This window comes from Perna viridis, chromosome 9, assembly GCF_037379345.1.
Source record: "Perna viridis isolate PV_CMFRI_1.1 ecotype Kerala chromosome 9, ASM3737934v1, whole genome shotgun sequence".
Classification (NCBI taxonomy): Eukaryota; Metazoa; Mollusca; class Bivalvia; order Mytilida; family Mytilidae; genus Perna; species Perna viridis.
This window is the reverse complement of record NC_142453.1, coordinates 5,880,909-5,902,958: the sequence shown is the minus strand read 5'-3', so window position 1 is coordinate 5,902,958 and position 22,050 is coordinate 5,880,909. Positions and strand designations below refer to the sequence as shown.

The following is a 22,050-nucleotide window of genomic DNA, read 5'->3' as shown; positions in this document are numbered from 1 at the left end:
AGAAATTATTTAAAAGTCTTTTTATAAGTTACATGCGTCATAAGAATATTTAAAGTAATCAGAAAAGACCCAGTGGATTGTACAATTAGTGGCAAGTACTTGTGATAGAAAAAGAAAAATGTGTTAATAAGGATTTTTTACACATTTCTAATTTTTATGACAGGTGAGCATTGTCTTCTTCTAAACTTATCAAATTTTATGCATTTTTTTGCTTTGATCTCTGTTCACCATAGGAATTGTAAACAAGAAAAGGATTTTCACTTTATTTGACAAAAAAAAAAATTAATGTAAAATTCATGAGGTATGAAAGTTATATGTGAAAATCATGTGAACTTATCATATACATGTTAATTTCATGCAAGAGTCATTTCAAGTGATTTTCAGAAAAATTATTTAGTCTGAGCAGAAATGTGCCTAGTTCTACTTAGTCAATTGTTCAGTTTACACAATCGGACTGAAGTATTACTTCACACGAGCAATAAAAGCTGTTTCCTAACATAGGAAAAAAAATGCAGCATATGGCATATACTGAAAAAATATTTGATCAAAGACAATTTTGTTATTAATATTATAACTTACAGTGGCAGATCCAGAAATTCCAAAAAAAGGGGGGCTGTTGGCTTACATAAAGAGTGCTGCACCAGTGATCTTCATTTTTTTTTATTACATTCACGAATTCTTTTATCATATAGGGGTTGAGGTGGATACCTGTTTACTTTTTGAATGCTCAAAGAGGGAAATCTTCCTCTTTTCTGCTTTTCGAAAAGGGAGATTTAGCAAGACGACCTTTTTTGAAGAAAAAAATAGGAATAATTTTGCTAGAAATCCAAGTACAAAGATTGGACAAAGATATAAAATCTATGAGAACCTCATTAATCTACTCAGAATTTCTTATTAAAATTTGAGTAATCAGTATAACAAAAAGATTAATAATTTGGTGATGGTTCTCAATGATTATTATATTACATAAAAATTGTATTTATATAAATTTAATAAGCCATTTAGAACATAATTTGTACAATATTTCTGCTATTCTTGGAGGGAGATTTTGGTGGGAAAAAAATCGTGAAAGTAGGAGATTTGAGTCTCCCACATGGGAGACTTTCTCAAAGAGGGAGATTGACCTAAAAAGAGGGAGTCTCCCTCCTTTACAGGAAGAGTTAACAGGTAGGGGAGTTCACTTAATCAACAAAGCCTGCCTATGACTTAAATTGAAATACCATTTGCATAGGTCATTTTTTATTGAGATCAAGCATGATTTCTTAACCTTATAAGCATAGGCATAGCAATGGATCAAAGCTCTAGTACATTTGTCAATGTGAGAAAAATACATAGTTTAGAGGGACATAATATTTTTTAGGTTGAATCAAACAAGATTTCATGCATAAATATCACATTGTTTTACCATTTTTATTGGGGGGTTGGTGTGATGGTGTTTATGGCAGAAATTGACATAATCAATTTATTAATTGCAAACAAGATTGTGTCAAAATTTCAAAATTCTACATTGTATTTGGTTAAGTACTAGGCTTCAGAAAATTACAGAAATCAACAGACACACAAAAATCTTGAGGAATAAAATTCATATCAGCTAAGAAAGCAGGGCTACCAGATTTTTGAGATATAATTTTAATTAAACTTTTCATCAGGTATAATCTCAGTTCCTCGTTAATATCATATGAAAGTTATTTCATATTAGATAAAAAAAGCACCTATAAAAATAAACCTGAAAAAAAATTCCATACAAATATGATTGGTAGCACAAGTTAAATGAATATGCTGTTGATTCTAGCTTTAAGACTAAAATATACAATGCAAAAATTAATGCCAGCCTCTGTATAAACTTTAAAATTACTGTTAAATATTACATACACCGTTAAATTGCTCAATAAGATGTACCAATTTAGATAATCAGGGAGATTATCAAGATTTTATCATCAATAGATTTGCTATTCAGAGATATGAGGATTTGTCCTGATTTAAAAATTTGCTTTTCAGAGATATAAGGATTTAAACTGATATAAAAATTCAAAAATTTGAAAAGTGGCACTCCAGATAAGAATCAAAATTTGAAATTCATTGTTGGAAAGCCTACATATTTTTTATTGTAGACATTGTGTATAAAATGCTATAGTTAACAGAAAGTTATATGTAGATTTTCATATAACCTTGTTCTTAGGAGATAACAAGTATATACCAGTAGATATAATAAATAACTATAGACCCATGTAGCCTCACACACAACAAAATTTGCATGATTCTTATAAACACAACATGACATACTCTGCAGCAATAGTCTTCCAAAAGACCTGTTTTTCTCTAGTTTTCTTTAACCCTGTTCCAAAGGAGAAGGGGGGGTTTATACTGTTCTACTCTGTCCATAACAATTTTTTCTCAGCAACCACTCATCACAGCGGCTTAAAAATTTTAACACTTTCTTCCCGTAGGTATGTCATATGGTGGGAATCATTTTCAGAAAAATTTGACAACTTCCTGCTTACCTAGGACTTATTCATTTTCCTTATATCGTGATTGAAAGCGAGGATATCACTAGTGAGCTATCCCTCACAGATTTTTTTGTTGATTTTAACAAGCTCTGGGACTGTATGCTGAAATTATTTTTATAAAAAAGGCCACAGTTAACTGAAAACATGGTAAAAACATGGTAGCAATGACACTAAAAGATTTCTGATGAATGAAGACAGGCTTTCTGATCATTGGTTGTCATTCATAGTTGTTTTAAATATAAGGCAAAGATAAAATATATGTCTGTTTAAGGTTACATTGGATAAAAAAAATAGGGCAGCTAGTTAAAATACGTAAAACAATTTCATTTTTTTATTATTATTTTATATAGGCACTTCTGGATGGATTCCTTGACTTTAAAAGTGCTCAACTAAAAAATGATAATTAAGCAACATTTCATAAACATTACCAATAAGATGCGCTAGGGTAGGTAGAGTAACCTTTAACAGAGAAGTTTCTTACTCTGGCCTAATCAACCTTTTATTTTTATTTACCTTGAAATCTTCACATTATAACAAAGCTATGATCACTACTAAGACATTTTTCCAATTGGATAGAGAAATTTAAGTCAGATAAATGTTTTGAGATTCTCTGCTCATTTCACCATTACAAGGAGTGCAAGCTTTGATAGTAATTGAAGGTTAGATATTTTCTGTTAGAGATTAGTATCTATGATGGGGGGGATATTATTATTGTTTTATCTACTGGTACCCTACTGTAATCTTTACATTGATTTCTATCCAAATCATCAATCAGGTTTGTCCACACTATCGGCATCATCACAACTCTTCCAAAAAATGGGGGTTATTTCAACTTCAGAGTTTCTAGCAATTAGTTGGTGATATATGTGTACATGCAAGACCAATGCCCTTAGTTTACTAGCCTAATTATCTATGTTGTAAATCTAACTCTGACAGTTCAATGTCCTAAGTCCTTGTTTCAGTCAAATTATTAATCTGCCAACCAAACCAAAGGGATGACCATTTAATTTTAAGGAGAGTAGGGGTGGGGGCTTTGAAGGATTCTAAAATAAATATTTTGATCTTGTAGATGGGAGAAAAAAAAAACTATATTGATCCCTTCAAATTTAGTCACCCTAACTCGAACATTTATCTTTTACACTCAAAGATAAATATTTTAATTCATAAATATTTTAACTGTCAACATGGTAAAAAATATATAATTTGACCACTCACTCCATATCAAATGTTTATCCTCCAAGCATTGTGCGAAACAATAAGAATTTCTGAAGAAATTCCAAATTATTGCACTGTAGATAAATTAATTCACACAATCCCACACATTGATCTAAACTGTAAGATTTCTAAAATTATACTAAGTGCTCCCCATTTAGAACCAACTTAATTTCATTTCCAGATTCAATCTACCATGAGTTAAATAATATCATAAATTTCATCCAGCAAAATAGTTTCCGACCCCTTTAACAAAAATAAGACAGACTGAATCAAAACATGAATTCAAAACAAAGCTTATAAACCACTCATACAACAAATGGAGTATTGGAAATCATTACATAACTAAGAATATTACATGATTTTTATAGCCTTCATAAAATTCTTCAGCTCTCTAGAGAGAGGACACTTACTTTATTGCAAACAGATATTTAGAAGTTATTGGAATGAATGTAGGACACCACCGATATATTCTGAACAAAACATACAGGAGTTCTGCAGAATCTGATATAGAGCTATAAAATCGCATTGCTTAAAATTCCATAACTCCAAAGGGAGATAAATCTTTCCATGTAGGCAAAAACTGAACCAAAAAATCATACAAAATGTTTTTAGCATCATATTTGTATAGACAATTGGTGGTACCAGTATATAAACAAATGATTAGGGTTTTGATTTTAATGATTCTTGATATCTGTAAAAATATCACTATAAATGAGATCACATGTTTTTCCTCTTGAATCAATTTTAAATAACTTTATAAACATTCATACCAATTTACAAACAAAGATTTCACAGAGGAAATTGATGTAGCTTCAGTCTGAAATCAAATCTCATGATATGGCATGCTTACATAAAATTTCTCTTAAAATATTCAGTGACTGTGATGAGTAGTTGCAAACAACATTATAAGATAAAAAGTGCCAATAGACAGACAGACGGACAAGCACCACAATCACTATAGTCTGCCTGCTTTAAAGCAGGAGGTACAATAATGATTGGACAGGATGAACCAGTCGGTCTATAGTTAACTATAAGAGTACAATGCACCAGTTACACAGTTCAATTCACCTCAATATTCAAGTCATTTGGGACATTATTCCTTTGAACATGTACTTTTCATACAGACAGACAGATGGATGGTCATCACTTAAAAGCATGTCAATCATTTTCTTGGTAACAAGGGATAATATACTGTTGATAAGCACAACAACAGTCCTGGCTTATAGTATTAAAGGATATTGCCTTAATTTTAATGAAAGCTCCACAGACATAACACAAATATCTTGTTTTGTTTTCCAATTGAAACCTTTAACTGAAGATTTTTTAATACTCTCCAGAGAGTGTGCAAGCATTAATGTAAAACAAAGATTTCTATCTTATCCAATTTCTAATACATGGAGTTTCAGATTAATGCCAAATGTACTCTTAAACTAACAATGAAGTATTTAAAATAAATCATGAAGTATTTTGTAGCCCTATGTTCCCTGCCAATACAAAAAAAAATTGAAGTGCAAATGATCCGAAACTCCTGTAAAATTTGTCAAATCAAAATGGTTATGCATTATGATCAACTACAAATGGTGGCTCACAATTCTACAAAATTTGAACAAAATCAGTCAAGTGATTTCTGAAGAGTTTCACAAGTGTGACCGGATGGACAGACAGACACCAGAATTTGTGTCCCCTTGTGCCTGAAGAGGTGGGGGACAAAAAAATATAATTCACCATACATTCTTATAAGGGGGAATAGCCATGCATGCAACACTAAGATTATACTAAGAACATTGTATAAAAATATTCAAAGTTGAATGTGTTGTCCTTCTAGTTATATCCCAATATGTTCAGCATTCCAATGAAACAGGAAGTTGATAACAGACAAATTTGAAATCAATCGGTTTAGAAGCAGCCAAGATTTTTGTAACAAACATTTTCTCTAACACTCCATATAGTGAGAAATTGGAAAGTTCAACAAAACAGAAAGTTGATATGGTGCAGCAACTGAAATTGCTTACAAAATTAGCCATATCATATACTCAGCCACACACAAAAATTTAATGTCAATCTGAGATATTGTAAAAAAAAAAAAAAACAAAATGACGAAATGACTGACCAAACAAGACAATTCCAAGGTGATTCCTTTAGCATAATTTGCTGATTATACATGTAATAAAACAGTAATAAATTTTGTATGTATAAAATGAAATGTTGAAAATTCAACAATTCTCTACTGAACAAAATCCAATTTGTTTTAGATTACTGGAATGACATTTATGCAAACAGACAGACAGACAGACAAGCAGGCCAGACAAGTAGGCCAGACAAACATAATGTCAACATTTATTATGGAAGGAATTGTATAAATATTCAAGGGGATAACAAAACCATTCACAATTCTAGAAAGTCACAGGAAGGACACATTCTCTTAAACAAATTCCAAAGTTTATAAATTGGCAACAATAAAAAGATCAAAATAGTTTCTTAATCTCCAGTACAAGAATTGAGAAAATAATTGCCCTATATACCAAAGCCCTGTATATAGGTACATCTGTCCTTGAATATAATTAGCAAATTGACATACACTTTACCATTAATTGACCCCTTTTAATGGTGTACTCTAATTGAAGCTGAACTAAAATTGGCTCCTTTTGAATCAAACATCAAGAAAAATGATTTATATTATAATTGATGTAAGAGTAATATTGATTGGAAACTAACAATAAAAATATCATTTTAGCTTCCTGTACACTGAGTGTATCTTGAGGCATATGGTAAAACCTGGTACGGAAACCTGATACAAATTTTTGTGGAGTAAATTCACTTGACCTGTTTCTTTAATTTCTACCAATTTAATCTATAGAAGTTATTTTAAAATTTTTTGATTGTAAAAAAAGTCTAGCCTGTAAATGGAAATGGCCAATGCTGACCATTGGGGTGTAAAAAGAAAAAGGCATTTCAGATTGGGCTCAAACTATCATTCTGCTACAGCTATTAGATATGTAACAAGAGGCCCCCAGGAGCCTAAACTGCTCATCAGGTTAAATATTTCACCTTTCAAGGGCAATAACTCTAACAAGGAGTCAGGTCTCACTTACCACTTCTGGGTCAAATGGCCACCCAAAATAGTACCAAAAACACACTGAATCTAGATTTATGCATTGGAAGAGCATAATGTGTGCATATGTTGATCAAAAGTATTCAAAAGAAAGCTGAGGTTGTGTACTTTGAAGTCAGATTTGCTTCCATGCTGTCAGTTAGCAGAAAAGACAAAAATGTGGATTTTCATGTATTCTTAATTCAAGTCAATTTTGTAAAAAATTTATACAATCATCATATCATTAGCATAATGATTTTGAAAGCTTTTTTTTCAAGCTTCACAATGGCATGCAACATTAAGATGTCATTTGTCCTTGGAATTCACAGTGAAACTTTGAAAACTACATTTTTAACATATAAGGTAATGGAAACGTTAGAAGTGGTTAGTGAGACCTCATTTGACAGCTTTGATCCCTTGAAGACCTTTGTAGGACTTTTATTAAGGACCATTGAAAGAATTTGGCTGAACCTAATGGTTTTAGAGATATATGAGAAAAAATTCTGACTTACCCCTTTGTTCTACTTTTAGTGACAGTTGACCATATTTCTCAACAGATTACAAAAAAAAACCAAACAAAACCAGATCTATGCAGAATACCCTAAGAAATATTTATTCATACTAAGTTTGGTTCTTATTGGTTTGGTAGTTTCAAAGTAGAAGATTTTTGAAAGATATAACATTAAAAACAGGGATAAAACGACAAAAAGAGCAATAACTCCAACATGGCATAACAGATTAAAAACAATAATTTGACCAGAGATAGTTCTCATCATGCTGAACACTCAGACATGTGCCAAAATTGGGCTTAACTTAATGAATCTGGAAATATATGAGAAAAATTTCTGTCTGACCACTTTGCTCTATTTTTAGTATCAGCAGTCATATTTTTCAAAGGATAACATAAAAAACCACATCAGATTAATGCACAATATCCTAAGAAACCTTCATACTACATTTGGTTCCAATTGTTTGAGTAATATCAGAGAAGATTTTTGAAAGATATTGCATTAAAAAATAGCAAAAACACATTGAAAAAGGACAGTAACTCCAACATGGCTTAATGGATAAAACAAAAATTTGACCAGAGATAGAAATCATCATGCTGAATACTTTTATCCATTTCAGAATTTGGCTAATCCTAATGGGTTGGAGATATATGGGAAAAACTACAGTCTGAGACCTATGTTCTATATTTAGTAATGAAGTTTCAGAACACATATTAAGGGATGGACTTAATACAACCCCATGACATCGTTCTCCATAAACCATAATATAATTCCAAATCACCATCCCGTACAAAGTTTTACAGTACACTAAGACTAAGTAGGCCCCTGACTCTTGCACATGGCATCAAATTGATTTTTGACATGAGATATGATTTCTTGTGCAGTTAAGAACTCATAGAAACCCTTCGTTAAACACAAATTAGAATATCTGTAAAGTTAATTAAGACAGGGGAATTCCTGAGTACAAACTGATGTGGACTTTTCCAAAAAGACCAATATTTTGTCTTTTTTCAGTGTAAGGTACTTATTGCTATATTTGGATAGGTATCAGATTTGACATAATCTTGTGTTTATTTACAATTTGTAAACAAAGTTTTAGGATGTTAACTTTTGACTACAAATAAAAAAAAATCTACCAGAATCAATTTGTATAAAATGATCTTTTCTTCTTGTGAAATACAGAAAACTTTCTGTTTTATAACATTTTATGTAAACTAATTTCTTTTTAAAAATTTAAAACAAATATCGAACAACACAGATGACATCTAAATTAGCAGGAAAATCCTATAAGTTATATAAATAAACACTCAGGTTCAGATTCTTAAATAAATATTTTTAACTATTAAAAAAAGAATGTAAAGCAAATAAATTAAATTGTAGAAAAATGTAATTCGTGACATACAGACACAATGGCACAATACACATCTCAGACCTATACAATAATGGCATGATTGTATATAGATCGTGTAATTATCTAGTATTAAATGGTATTGAACTGAATAACATCCAAAACAACTACTCAAACTGTCGGGGCCATGCAATATATGAATTAAAATCATCCCAGAGGCCTGTCGTACTTTTGTTTAATCCTTTATTATTGATTGCCATCCAGTCAGTAAAGAAAACGTAAGTCGACCAACTGTTACCCAATGGGTTTTTTTATTTTTCCATGTGTGAAAAAGACTACGACAGTGGCCATTTCCATGTTTCTTTTGTGCCATGCTTTCAGAGGAAACATTCTAATTGGTTCTTTGTAAGTTGAAAGTTTTAATTACCTTTTAAACACATGAGGCAATTAAATACCATAAAAATAGTGTCAATTTTTTTAAATGCAAGCAAAACTGCAATTGTACAGACCATGTTCTTAAAGATATTTTGGTCAACTTCAATGTGCTGCCCATGATTATCTTGAACTTTATGATTCTCTAAATGCTTTCTATATATACTGTGTTTAAATTTGCACTAAAAATAATGTCAATTTTCTATATGAAACCAAAACTGCAATTCTACAGACCATGTTCTTTAATATATTTTGGTCAACTTCAATGTGCCGCCCATGATCATCTTGAACTTTATGATTCTCTAAATGCTAACTATATATACTGCTTAAATTTGCAGTAAAAATCTTTACAAGATCGTAAAAAAATTGTAACAGTAAACACCCCTGCAGTTTGAAGTTTGGCCATATCAAAATTCTGTCATGAGAGACTATAATTGTCTTTAGCAAAAACGGTCTAATGGGTTGCAAATGTATTTTAAAAAAAAAACTTAAATTCATGCAGACATTTTCATAAAATATACCGCAAAAATACATCTTTGTAACAAGGATTTCTAATAAATAATTAACTTAGTTTAAATTATGTAAAATGCTACATTTCAACAAAAGGCAGTATCAAGCCATATTATAAAATAGAGTATCTATTGGGACATTAATTATCCCACCATATTGCAAAATAGTTTTGAGGATAAAAACAACTTAAAATGGCCATATCTTTAGTATCAATAACTGAAATTTTGAAGACCATCTGTATTTTATGATTCTCAATAACTATACAGTTTGAAAAAGATCATTCATGTTCTTCTAAAGTTAATATATTGAAACTCTCAGGGGACAGACAGATAGATGGATGAACAATTTTTCAGAGAGTATGACATCCTAACCACTTGATGTGGTAGGTATAAGAAGTATTTAAGTACCAGTCCATATAAAATTCAGACACCACCCATGATAAAGCGATTTATGTTGTAGAAAAACCCATGGATCATACGATGTTTTTTTTGGCCAACATAATCTATATTTCTATGTGACAATAGTCCTTTCTTTATTTAGATCTGTACTTTTGAGAAAACTACACTTTAACCTCCCACTAAAACCATCCAAATCAAACCAAATCAAGAACAATAACTCTTGTAAAGTGCTAATTTCATGTACAATCTATATAAATTTTATCTCAAAAGCCCAACCCCCAAATGAAAAACAAAAACTGGTTATGTGATCAATAACTGATTCTAAACAAGAAATAAAACTGAATTTGGTGGGTTTTTGGCATACATGAATCACCTCCTGCCTGATTTTTATAAAGACTGATACTTAATAGGTTAAACAAAACTTTCACCACCCAAAACACACCAAATTATCAACAAAATCTATTGACTTTTCTATTTTTTAAAATTCTCAATGAACAATTTGCACTCATATGCACTGGTCTACTCTTCATAGGTGGTGCACAAAGAAAATAATATTACAACATCCTTCTTTCTTTGTATAGCTACATATCTCCCTTAATAAAAACAGGTTCATCTTTCTTCCATCATCTATCATTTCTGTCGGGCTGTCATATCAATATTCATATTTTTTAGATCCTTCTATTTGCTTCTTGATCTTGTCTCTATACAAACTCAGTTTTAGTTTTTTAGTCAATAGTTAATGTTTAATGATAAAGTACCAAGTTTTCATAACCATTGTCTGTGCTATAGTGATGCATATTTGAATACAAATTGCATTCTCAGTCAATAGGACATGCTGAAAGTAAACTTGTATTATATGTCAAAGGTCAAGGTCCATGATTTGTATGTAGGTCATTTCAATTCTTTGAATTTATCCTGAGTAACCAATTTGTTTTAATACCAATGGGCAAATTTTCCATGTTGCAAATTTGATGGTTAGACATTTTATATCTTAGATTCTCGTCCTCTCCCAACCTAGTTTTTTTCACCATCCCTGAAAAATTTTAAAAATTTTTTCCCCAATTTAGATCAATTTCTTCCAAGTTGACGACATTTTTTACTTAAATTGATAAAAAATAAAAAAATAAAATTTGCCCACTCACTTTTAATTCATCATATTCAGGAACTTTTGTCAGATTTCCAAACGCCTCTGGTTTTATCCATTTCATCACAAAAATATCTTTTGCCCAGTGACCCCAACTTTTCTTTTCATAATTTCATTAAACACAACTTTTGAGAAGATTTTATGAAATACTCGTTATTTCTCAGGAGCTTTAATGATATAACTTATCAAGACAAACCCAATGGAAAATGAAATCCTTTTCTTGCCAAAATTTCATATGTTTATATCTCAAAACAAATCTGACTGACCCATCATTTTTATCTACTTACATTATTCTAGCATGAAAGGTCTTAGAAACTTTTACAACCCTTAGAAATCCTTATTATTCTTAAGCAGAGCAGCCAACATCCTTAACATAACCAAATATTAAAGGGTTACTGCATGAATATTGGACTGAGCAGTATATCATATTGCACGAGTTAACGATTGAGCAGTATATCATATTGCATGAGTTTACGAGTGAGCAGTATATCATATTGCGTGAGCTTACGAGTGAGCAGTATATCATATTGCTTAAGTTTACGAGTGAGCAGTACCAGTATATCATATTGCATGAGTTTACGAGTGAGCAGTATATCATATTGCACAAGTTTATGAGTGAAGTATAATATACTGCGAGGTCTAATATACCAAAATATTCATGCAATAACCCTTTTATCATATAGTAATTTTTTTTCTGTGTTCCTCATACAATATTTTCTTTTTTAGACATGAATTTTCATATATTCTTCTAATATTGCACTATGTCCACCTTTCATCTTGTTTTTATAGACAAGTCTATTAAGTTCATTTGCTACAGATTCGGGGGTTTCTAACAATTATCCCCTTTTCAACGGAAATGTGATGTTTTGTTCCGCCATCTTTGGTTGTTTACAAGATGACAAGAGCATGCAATATGAAAATCGACATACAGTACTCACCTATATTTTTCCCCGGAATTTATCCTTAAAGGCCAAGGCACAGAGTTAAATAAGGAAATATAATGCACAATTTTCCACAATGGCTTTAAAATAGGAAAAAAAAAAATTATTTTTTGCAATGAAAGCACTGGGATATATTTAAAAAAAAATGACCAGGTTAAGTTGCTAGAAAATGTAAGTGACAAGACAAATTTGACCTAAAAACAGACACGTCCTGTGTGTTCTGTTTATAACAACCAAACAGCTCAGCAGAAGGAAGACAAATACCACAGCATGAAACTTGTCTAACTGAAGGTCTTCAATACAAACTGTAAATAGCATGTATAAAAGGAGACAAAACATGATATATTAATATTCTATCACTGTATTGATTGGGTGGAAACAGCTGTTGAGCAGGACAATGTATCCTCAATGTGCAGGGAGAGAAATTATTTGTTTTGTTCAATAAGGGGGAAATGCAATAATTTCTGGCAAATAAATGTTTATGGGGAAAAATAATTTGGTATGATGTTGGTTTGAAGTGTAGCAGCTGTAAAATTTCCAGGCAGATCACACGTGTTAGTTATATGAAAACAACCATTTTCCCCTTTCTAGGTAGATAAGGGGACATAACTCTAATTGCGGCTGCTTCAACAGAATCAATATTTAGAGAACATCATTATCTCCCTTTTTCAAGGGAAAATTTCATTAAAAAAATCCTTTCAATTGATATGAAAGCTTGATCTTGATCCGGCACAATTTGAACAGGTACAAATATAAGCTTTAAATAGCCTTTTACTGCATACTTAATTTTGTGAATATGGATTCTCCTAATTCCTTTGCTATATAAACTGAACTGTATTCCTTTGCCCTCCCATCAACTTGTATTGATTTCTGACTTCCAACTACATTCTCTTATTCTAACACCATTATACATTTTATTCCAAGATATTAATACAAGTTGAGCAACAGTAAAGAAAGTGTTGGCTATTAAAAATTTAAAGAAATATGGTGATATTTCTCTGTTTTCCAGTAAATTTGGGTTTCTTCTCACAACAATATTTAGGTTACTAAACTGAAGATGTCATTGTGGGATGGACATTTCACCTTAGGATTGGATTATTCAGCTTTGAGGGCCAAAACCTAAGATATTATCATGATAGTGAAATTTAAGTTTTTCAACTTTTTTAACTTTTTTTATATAGCACAAACTTCCAGAAATGTAACATTTTATGGATGTGGTTTTTTTTAACTTTAAGAACCCACTCACTGAACCTAATATATCATTATGATGGGGGCATTTATGAATGCTTTTTTTTTGTCTTAAGTGCCCTCTTTTTGAACCCAAAAAATATCATTGTGGTGCAGGTTAAAGAATGAGTCTTATGGCCTTAAGTGCCCACTTTTTGAACCCAAAAAATATCATTGTGGTGCAGGTTAAAGAATGAGTCTTATGGCCTTAAGTGTCCACTTTTTGAACCCAAAAAATATCATTGTGGTGCAGGTTAAAGAATGAGTCTTATGGCCTTAAGTGCCCACTTTTTTTAACTTAAAATATCTCTGTGATGTAGGATGCCCCAAGATGGTTTTTTTCAGCTAAAAGCGCCTACTTTCTGTCAATCATGATGTTGGTTATTGGATGAAGTTATTATAGAAAATCTTTGATCTGCCACATCATAGCTATTGACTAGCTCATAAGACATGCAAAACATGAATTGCACTGATGCAATGCAAGCTGTCTTTTCTTCATACTGTGCTCATGTTCCCATAATAAAATCATTCCTTTAATCTTTTATTGATCAAACAACAGATGTGTAAAGCATATCGAAAGAGATGTTGCTCTCACTATTCTTTTTAATTCCTATGATTAATCAAATGTATACTATATCATACAGGAAAAAAGTCACTGTCTTTTAAGTTGAAATGAAGACCTGTAATCAGTAGGGTAAAAACACATAGGTCTGTCTTTATACTCATTAACTCTCCCACTTTTGGGAGAAGACTCACAAAATCAATGAAAAATATAGAATCCTCCATATAAAAATGTAAATTTGTGGGAGTTTTTTGGTTAAAATTATTATATTTTCTGTAAAAAATTCTAAATAATTGAATTAATACATAAAAAATGCTTTCAAATAAAAATCTCCCACATGAGACAGTGTTATAATGTCCCAAAGGTTTACACATAACCTATTTTGTGGTCCCTGCCCTAAATATATCAGCCAACCCTGGTTTTTGACAGTGAAAATCAAACCCATTTTTTTTCACTTGAAATTTGGAAAATGTTTGTTCTTGACACATTACAATTATTTAAGGAGGTAGACCTTGGGTAAGAGTCTCTAAAATCATTGGAACGTTTGTATTCAGCATTTTACATCAATCTCATGTAAGCATCAAAGTAACTTGGATTGATTTTATTCTGTTTCAAATGAAAGCTCGATAGGCTTTGGTGAAATTGAATGTGATACAAACATATCAATGATCCAAAGAGTTATGTCCCTTACATTAGGTCTACCTCGTAAACATACAGATTATTTCTGTTCTAGTACTAAAGTCATTTTCATTTTTCAGCATTTTTTGCCAATATTTCAAGACAGGAGCAGCACACCAAAATTGTATTTTTAATGGAAATCTTTTTGTGACAGCTCATATTTGCACACACAAAGTCAACAATCTGTAGGAAGTTTGGACTTTAAATTAGAGCCAGATTTCTTTTTGTTCAGAAGCTGACCAAATATCTGGTGGCAAGAATTACTTGCCCATGAAAACTATTTCTCTACCAATGATTTTTTACATCTTTGTCATATTTTCATGAAGTCAATTTTTCTACTTGTTTCATCCAGCATGTAAATAATATAGATGGAACAGGATGCCAAAATCATGCTACCTAACTCATTTTCTTTCTATTTCTCATCAAGATTTCCATAAATCATTCCAAGGTCAACATAAAGGTACTAAAAAAGGGAAATTGATGAGCTACTCATTCAGGAGGTAAAATTACACACCTTTAAATGTTTTGTAACTTTAAACAGGAGAGCAATGCACAGCAGATGGTACTCTTAAGTGCATTTATGAAATATACTATATATACCAGACTGGCATCTCAAATTTATGCTTCTTTCTTCCCATTCTTCAAGGCATGTTCAGTGCATAAACATTAGTAAAATTTACAGATTTGAACCTCTGTTGCATTTACTCAACTTCATTAAAATGCAGAATTAATTTTGATGAGGCATATACAAATGCAGAAACTGAAAGGGAATTCCAAGTGCAAGCATCATACATGCATGTGTGATACATGTATAGGGTTTGTTGTGTTGATGTAAATCAAAATTTCAATTTGCAGAGTTTTATATAGGGCGTACCTAACATCTTCTCTTAAACTCATTTGGCTGTTAAAATTTCTTGAATTTTTTTCAGTGTTTAACTTTGATAAAAAAAAGCAAAATATATAAATATTCTAATCACAGGTTTCAATGAACATATAGTAGCTCCATCAATGAAACTTTTGATCACTAAGATGCTTTGAGTTTGATATCAAAATGATAGGAAACAAAATGTTTGATGATTTTACAGAATTATTTCCCTTAAGTGTTATGTGTATTGTATGGGGCACTTACAGGTCTCAGTATCGTATTAATTTTCCCATAGACTTCTATAGTGACGTGCATATTTTTAGGATTTTTTAAAAAATATGTAAATTGATTCAATAAAGCTTTCACTTATGTAGCATTTCTAAGGACAGGTGAAAAAATAATTTCCCACAAAGAAAATAGGGTGAGTCCATGAAGATCGGACAGAAAAGTAGTCTCGAACTATAAATAGTCATTTTCCCTACTTTCACTTTCGTTTTGCACTCATCAAACCAACCTTTCCAGTGGAACATTTTTATGATATTATGTTAGATTTTCTTTTAAAAAAGTTCTTCATCTTACAGTGTGATGTTTGCTCTATTTTATAAGTCATTGTTCATATCTTTTGACAAAACATTAGTTTGTAGAGAGGCAAAAAGAAAATGCACTATATTTTTATAGCATCCATGTTTTGATGTACACCTGCTCAGGGATATGCAATACGATACTGGTACCTACAGCTTAGGGTGGCTACTGAAAAATTAATGTTTGAAAAAATATCTCCCTTTTTGAGCCTAAAATTAGGGGCAGAAACATGGTGGTTTTTGCTTCACCATTTAAAAGCTATAGGCGTGTATTTTAGCAACATTGTATTTTATTAAAGAAATTTCCTGGATCTATTTTTAGATTTCAGTGGAAGTGGGGACCCTCCATATGGAAATAGTGTTGTGAAAAATTGCACTTCTGTATTATGCTGCCTCAGATTTGCTACAGGCACTAAATTTGCACCAAAATGTACAAATCAATTCCTTTACAGTTATCAATTACAAATTAACAAAATATATTTGATTTTTTAAAATCTATTATTTGAAAAGTTCTTACGTAAACCAGCTGATGCTGCATATTTTACAAATTCAAAAAAGATACCATAACCCAACAAAAAAATTCCAAAAACTAAATCCTCAATTTTTCGTTTTGTAATTTGCAACTGAAATTACCAATTTGTTCACTCTGACATAACGACTGCTAAATTTAGCCCATACAACAATAATATTTTCATAAACATTTAATGAACATTCTTTATTACATAAAAACGGACAAAACAAATTAATAAATCAATATCAGTAATAGTTTCATAAACATTATAATTACAATTTAATGGGGACAGTATGAATTCATTATTGGTTTTCCACGATTTCCTCATTCAATCATAAAATTATGTAACTCTTATTTTCTGCAGGGTAAAGAAGTGGGACTTTTTATTCTAGAACTTGAATGAAGACACAGAAAAAACATTTTAAATGCAGTTATTGACTGACATTTATCTATATACATTAGATTGAAATAGGAAAAACAGAATATGAAAAGTACTTATTTTTTACCTGTCCTTTAAAAGTGCCAATAACACAGCATGTTATTCAAATTATTGTAAAAGTACTTTGTTTTGTAAGCTTCACTTTAAGCCTTTAAAAATTCTGTTAATTGAAGAGAATTTATATGTTGTTGATCAATAAGAATCAAAATTGCTATATATGTCTAATTAATACCACATCAGATGTCATTTCTTAACCAATAAAATATCTGACCCCGAAATGATCAGACAGGCTGTGATAAAGCTTAAATTTGTAGCATTTTTTAATCCCTTCCTTTTGAAAATAGAAGTTACAGTAATGATTATGGCATCCCTAAGTGTTTCTGTCTTTTCTTTCTTCAGTTTACACTTTTTTACTTTCAGATTCAAGTTTTTGAAACATAAAACACACTTAGCTATTGTGTTAATTAATCTTTCTTCACCATCCAAAATCTGCACTTTAAAGTGTACATGAAGTTGAATACAATTTCCACCACTTTTTCAATACATCACTACACAGCTGCTTAACCTGAGACCAACCTAATTTTTACATGGATTTGTACTTATTTCTCTCCTATCCTTCTTACTGAACAAGTGTATTCAAACTTATACTCCTATTTCTTCTATTAGAATAATTCAATCAATTTGTTCTCAGAACTTAATAGGAAGGTCAAACATTGCTATATTTATGATGTGCTTTGCACTTCATGCCACTTTCACATAAAGAAAATCAAAGATTTTCTGCAGCGAAGTAAAACAATCACAATCTATAATATTTACAAATAGAGCAATGTTCTCATAGGAGAAGATAATTGTTCGCTTGTACAAATGTATAATTTCATGACTTTTCTATTGTAATGTTTTTCTGTAGAAATATCAACCATTTGTAAATAGTTGTAAAACAAGAAAAATTGATTGATCTACATGCTTAGTGCAGAACTACCTTTTTTTCCATTTTCTTCTGAGACAATGATACATAGTAAAACCTGTCTAAACTAAACCTGGAATAAACTGAAAACCTGTCTAAACTGAACCCAGAATAAACTGAAAACCTGTCTAAACTGAACCCCAAATAAACTGAAAACCTGTTGAAACTGAACCCTGAATAAACTGAAAATCTGTCTAAACTGAACATAGAATAAACTGAAAACCTGTCTAAAATGAATCCTGGATGAACTGAAAACCTGTTGAAACTGAACCCTGAATAAACTGAAAACCTGTCTAAACTGAACATAGAATAAACTGAAAACCTGTCTAAAATGAATCCTGGATGAACTGAAAACCTGTCTAAACTGGAACTTGAATAAACCAGGCACTTCTTGAATTTCTTTTGTATCAAATTAAATATCTTTTGAACATGGGGAAACAGAAAACAATTTCTACAGTTCAAATGGGGTTTGGGTAAGATAGGTCTAACTGTAGTTTAAACAATTCATGGCACAGAAATAAGATTTCAGTGACAGACTGAGGTTGCCTAAAGTTTGGATTATCTGCCCAACAAATATCTTACACCAGTCATCTCACATCTATTGTTATTTATCATACCCATTCTTCAAATAAAATTTTATGGAGTATTATATACAAGTTTGCAAAGCAGAAATACTTCAGAATAAGCTGGTTTTATACAGGATTTCTGCTTATTCTATGTAAAACTCGAGGTTTTGTTCCTAGTTTTAAAACAAGTTTCAGAACAAATTGTACAAGGGAGGTCTTGACTGATTAATTTGATAGTTTTTCAGTATTTAGCTGGTTTTTTGTTTTTTTTTATTAACTATCAATGCGATATAGAGTCTGATCTCAGGGTTGTATCTTACAGGTATCTTATAATGAAAAGGAGAAAGTTTGATAAAGAACCTTTTTGGCCTCACAATTTTGGCATTTTTGAAAATTTGATTAAAGCTGATTCCCAGGTAGTAGTAGTATAGTAGTATGACAAAATTTATGATGTTATTCCAGAAATAATAGTATGCATTTACATAACTTTTACACAAACCTTTAACTTTTAACATTTCTGCAATTTTTAAGATGGTTTTTGTGTGGAACGAAAGTGGCTACACACCTGTTGACTCAAGATAGTTTTATGCAAGTTGTAACTGACAATTATATACAAAATATATGAAACATGAGAGTCAATACGCATGTGACCATTGTTAAAAGAGTGAAAGACTGCACAAAATTTGCTGTTTTCCAGCCTTTTTAACAGATTTTCCCAATGTCAGCCATGTTTGAAGGGTATATACGACCGTATATGTTCAAATTATTCCTATAAATCAATCAAATCAACTATAAAACACATTAATGAGCTGGAGAAACAACATAAAATATTCTTCATGTAGACTTTGTTTTTTAGGGCAAATTTTGCCCTTACTGAACCAACTTCTTTATCAGAATCAAATATTATGGCATACATTAAAACTTCTTGGCAAGTAAATTTTAATTTTGCCTAAACAATTTAAATGTACTTTAAAATACCTAAATTCAGACTCAAGTTCCCTGAAAATTGTTAATAATTATAATAATATTTATGAATTAATACTTTCCATAATTCAAAATAGTGTAAGGTACTGTGCACCTTGTTTGGCAAAAAGTTTAAAACATTAACATGTTGATTGCGGCAAAGAGAAAATTCCTAAAAAAACATCAGCATTATTTTTTTCTGTCAGGGAGATAGTTGAAAAAATGTCCGTAATAATCAGCCTCTTGCTAAAAAATATATATAAAAGACAATACAAATAGGTTCTACCAGGAAGTGGCTATGAAAAAAAAAATGAAACACTCAATCCACTTCAGAAACAACTAGACTGAAATTACTAAAGACAGAAAATCACACAATGACAAAACCATACACTCCAATCCATCATCAAACAGTATGCAACATGCATACAAAATGTATAAATAAATAGGCTCTAATTATTCTTGCAGAGAGCCAGGGCGGAAATTAGAGAATGTTTTAATTACTTTGTAAATTGGTAAACATCATATGATGCAGAGTTAGACCACAGAAATATGTTCATTATTTCATCACTAGGTTGATTGGGGATTTGGAGGGATTCATGTGTCTGATTTTACAGGATCAGGGTCAGTGGAAGCATGATTGGGAGTCATTTGCTTACAAATTGGTAAACATATCATATGATTCAGAGTTAGGCCATGTGTTCATCTTTTCATCATTATTTGGAGGGAGTCAGGTGTAAGATTCTACAGGAATAGGATCAGTGGAAGCGTGATTGGGAGTCATGTGCTTGCAAATTGGAAAACATCATATGACACAAAATTAGAGAATATGTTGATGATATAATCAGTGGTTTGGTAATGCATGGTAAATAGAGAATCATGAGTGGGAGCATGTGGGAGTACACAGAGTGCAGACAGATCATATGTGGTAGGGTGTCATGTGGGAGTACATAGTATTTAGGTAAAGGGATACGTGATAGCATCCTCAGCCATGTGACTGATCTGATCCAGTAACGTACTTACTGGGATCAGTTGAGGGACTGCAGTGTACTTACTGGGATCAGTTGAGGGACTGCAGTGTACATACTGGGATCAGTTGAGGGACTGCAGTGTACTTACTGGGATCAGTTCAGGGACTGCAGTGTACTAACTGGGATCAGTTCAGGGACAGCAGTGTACTTACTGGATCAGTTCAGGGACTGTAGTGTTCACATTGTGATCAGTTTAGGGACTGCAGTGTACTTATTGGGATCAGTTCAGGGACTGCAGTGTACTAACTGGGATCAGTTCATGGGTTGTAGTGTATGGGATCAGTTCAGGGGCTGTAGTGTTCTTACTGGGATCAAATTGTGAATGAACTCACTGAATGGCACCAACTGCTTGCATCTATTTCAATTGGAACACATCCCTTTTTTGTTGAAAAATTTTGTCCAAAAAAATTTATGCACAGTTGGGGCAAATATATTGACCCCCCCCCCCATTTCCTTATAATTTTTTAAATCCACCCCTGGATTATTTTGCTTCCTGCACATCTTCATATAATGTCCAATTTACAATTACAAAGTTTCACAAAATCTCTTGAACAGTTATATGAAGAAGTAAATCTTATTTACAAGACACTTAGACAGGCAATATGGTTCATATTCAGCCCCTAAACTATTTGCAGGGGTATAAAAACATCACAAAGAAAAGCTTCTTTGATAATCAAAATATGTGAAAGTATCCCTGAAAACAAATATGTTTCTGGCTAGAGTAGGTCTATTCTGTAACACAATAAAACATTAAGTACCAATAAAGAAAATTTACAACAATGAGACTTTATATAAATATATGTTTTATATACTAGTATACTAAGAGCTCAATCTGTTAGTACTTGATCAAGAAGTGCTCAAAAATATTCTAAACAAGCTTGATATTGGTGAGTACGAGAGCATAAAAACTCAAGTACTCCACATGTGAAATGATGAAGTACAAGTCTAAGTAAGAATTAGTCAGAGGATAAACCTTGGTCAATAAAGTCATAATGTAGCTCATTCAATGTGTACTAAACAATCTGAATGAATCAATTCAATCAACCTTTTGTCTAACTTTATTGAAGCTATTTTTAAAATATTTTGAAAATACAACAAATTTAGGATTACCAGAATATAATGCTGGCTGGCACTTTTTCTTACATTTCATTAATTTTTTTTTTAATTTCTACCATTAGAGAATAAATGTTGGTCATTTCTACAGCAACAGAGATGACTAATTGAGATTTGACTGAAAAAATACTGTCAGATCATTGCAGTAAAATTTTGACATGGATATTTGAGGCACATGTATGTTCACAATTTCTGCCTGTTTTTTATCAAGACTTATCCTTAGTACAAATGGAGTAAATACCTTGTCAGGCATAAAACACAAAGTCATTCTAGTAGATTCTTTGAACAATATATTTTTCTTCCATTCTTTTTTTTTCTTGGAAGATTTTATGATGGCATAACATATAGCAATGTTTTAGAAGCTCTTTTGTCAGATGGTAAGTATTATAGTATAGCATTGTCCACAGTTCAGTTTGCCATTCACACTTTCCATGGGGATTTCCTTGTATAATTTTCAA

General features: G+C 31.5%; 2 protein-coding genes across 7 annotated transcripts in view; one reads left to right on the top strand and one right to left on the bottom strand.

Annotated features, from left to right (window-relative positions):
- Positions 1–22,050, bottom strand: part of LOC148606456 (5-taurinomethyluridine-[tRNA] synthase subunit MTO1, mitochondrial-like) — a 101,654-nt gene that overhangs the window by 41,898 nt on the left and 37,706 nt on the right. The window lies entirely within an intron of this gene.
- The window catches only part of LOC148606457 (sphingosine 1-phosphate receptor 2-like), a 28,032-nt gene that overhangs the window by 157 nt on the left and 5,825 nt on the right, over positions 1–22,050 (top strand). The window contains exon 2 of one of the 6 annotated variants that reach the window (XM_088545009.1): positions 2,858–2,952. The exons of 1 other annotated variant lie outside the window; for it this stretch is intronic. The gene's annotated coding sequence lies outside the window, so the exon portion shown is untranslated. Of the gene's footprint in view, positions 1–9; positions 164–2,857; positions 2,953–8,929; positions 9,076–9,973; positions 9,995–20,091; positions 20,114–22,050 lie in introns of those variants that run through there. 4 more of the 6 variants (XM_088545010.1, XM_088545008.1, XM_088545012.1 and 1 more) reach the window with 4 other exon arrangements.